A 2,691-nucleotide genomic window follows, 5' to 3' on the forward strand; every position below is an offset into this window, starting at 1 on the left:
GGGCACATTTTTCTCTACTTTTCCAAGAATCCTGGACATTATATATAAAACACAAACACAAGAAGATTCTAAAAGGTGGAGAGAAGAAGTACTGGATAGGGACCTCAAGATCCAAGGAATGACATAGTGGTTAGTTCCCTGGGTTTCCTTTTTGTCGTGTATATACCTTGGGCTGTGTGTTAAACAAGTCTGTAACCCAGAAATGCCAATCCCAAGAGAACTCTTCTCTCTCTTGGCAAAGGATGAGAAAAGAGATGGCCTAGCAAGATAGAAGCCTTTAGGCAATAATCACCTTATTCTGGCCAAATGCCATTGGAAAAATGTGGGACCCCACACCATCAGCAAGGCCAAGAGGAAGGCCTAGACCTCCATCTCTCTTGGCAGTAAGGAGGAATCCCTCCTCTTCCCAACTGAGGTGACATCAGAAGAGGCTGAGTGGGAAGACTGAACTTCCACTCCCACCCTGAAGTAATGAGGCACTACTTCCCTCTCTTGCTTGTGGTGTTATTGAGCAAGGACAAGGGAAAATTTGGATTTTCACAACCACCCAGTGGTAATAACATCACCTACCCCACCACCACAGTGTCAAAAATCACTCATCATAACAAAAACCAGGAAAATATCAACTTGAATGAAGAAAAGGCAATCAATAGGCACCAAAACCAAGATGACAGATGTTGGAATTATCTGACAAGGATTTTAAAGCAGCCATCATAAAAATGCTTCAACAAGTAACTATAAAACCCTGGAAATGAAAAAAAAGACAAAACCACTAGAAAGTCTCAGCAAAAGAACAGAATATATGAAGAAGAAACAAAGGGAAGTTTTAGAAGTGAATAATGCAGTAAATGAAATTTAAAAGTCACTTGATGGGCTTAATAGCAAAACGGAGATTATAAAGGAAAGAATCAGTGTACTTGAAGATAGAAAATGCCCAACCTGAACAACAGAAAGAAAATAGACTGAAAAAAATTAACAGAGACTCAGAGCTCTATGGGGGCAATAATAGAAAATCTAACATTCTTGTTATCAAAGTCTCAGAATGAGAGGAGAAAAAATAAGAATGCTGGGCTAAAAAAAGAAAAAGTATTCAAAAAGTATTGAAATTTCTCCAAACTTGGCAAAAAGCACAAATCTACAGATTCAAGAAACTGAATGAACCCCAAAGAAACTCAAAGAAATACATACCAAGACACATAGTCAACCAGCTGAAAACTAACAAAAAAGAAAAAAAAATCTTCATAACAGAGAGAAACAACACATTAACTACAGGGGAAAACAATTTAAATGACTGCTGATTTCTCATCAGAAACCAATGCGGGCAAGAAGAGTAGCATAACATTTTTCAAGTGCTGAAAGAGAAGAACTGTCAATCTAGAATTCTATACCCAGAGTCGGCAAGATCAAGTGCCTTACAAAAGGTGGTAAAAAGGGAGCCAAGAAGAAAGTGGTTGACCCATTTTCTAAGAAAGATTGGTATGATGTGAAAGCACCAGCTATGTTCAATGTAAGAAATATTGGGAAAACACTAGTCACGAGAACTCAAGGAACCAAAATCTCATCTGATGGCCTCAAGGGTCATATTTTTGAAGTGAGCCTTGCTGATCTGCAGAATGGTGAAGTTGCATTTAGAAAATACATGTTAATTACTGAGGATGTTCAGGGCAAAAACTGCCTGACTAATTTCCATGGCATGGATCTTACCCATGATAAAATGTGCTCCATGGTCAAAAAATGTCAGACTATGATTGAAGCTCACACTGATGTCAAGAGTACCTATGGTTATCTGCTTTGTGTATTCTGTACGGGTTTTACTAAAAAACGCAACAATCAGATTCGGAAGACCTCTTATGCCCGACACCAGCAGGTCCTCCAGATCCGCAAGAAGATGATGAAAATCATGACCCAAGAGGTATAGACAAATGACTTGAAACAGGGTAAATAAATTCATTCCAGGCAGCATTGGGAAAGACAGAAAAGGTCTTCCAATCTATTTATCCACTCCATGATGCCTTTGTTAGAAAAGTAAAAATGCTGAAGAAGCCCAAGTTTGAATTGGGAAAACTCATGGAGCTACATAGTGAAGGTAGTAGTTCTGGAAAAGCTACTGGGGATGCAGCAGGTGCTAAAGTTGAATGAACTGATGGATATGAGCCACCAGTCCAATCTGTTTAAAAATCAGACTTCTAATGGTGACAGATAAAAGATCTTATTTGTGAAAAAAATAGAATTCTATGCCCAGGAAATGAAGGTGAAATCAAGACATCCTCACTGTGAAGGAAAACTAAAAGTATTTGTCAGCATCAGACCTACCCTAAACGAATGGCTAAAAGAATATCTTGAAACAGAAAGAAAAAAGAAGGAAACTTGGAACATCAGGAATAAAGAAAGAGCAATGGAAAGAGTAAAAATATGGGTTAAATATCATGGACTATCCTTCTCCTCATTTCTTTCTTTTTATTGGCTGCACCAGGTGGCTTGCAGGATTTTAGTTCCCCCACCAGGGATTTAACCCAGGCCCTGGAAGTGAAAGTACTGAGTCCTAATCACTGGACTGCCAGGGAATTCCCTATCTTTCTCCTCTTGAGTTTTCTAAATTATATTTGACAATTGAAGCAAAAATTATAACATTACCTGATATGGTTTTCAATATGTGGAGAAGATATAGTTAAGATAAGTTATTAAGGAGCG

The 2,691-nt window shown here is 38.3% G+C and overlaps 1 pseudogene; it reads left to right on the top strand.

Moving 5' to 3' along the window:
* The first annotated feature begins 306 nt into the window (after positions 1 to 306).
* On the top strand, positions 307 to 2,175 carry LOC136140676 (small ribosomal subunit protein eS1-like; annotated as a pseudogene).
* The last annotated feature ends 516 nt before the right edge of the window (positions 2,176 to 2,691 follow it).

This window comes from Phocoena phocoena, chromosome 1 (assembly GCF_963924675.1).
Source record: "Phocoena phocoena chromosome 1, mPhoPho1.1, whole genome shotgun sequence".
Lineage (NCBI taxonomy): Eukaryota > Metazoa > Chordata > Mammalia > Artiodactyla > Phocoenidae > Phocoena > Phocoena phocoena.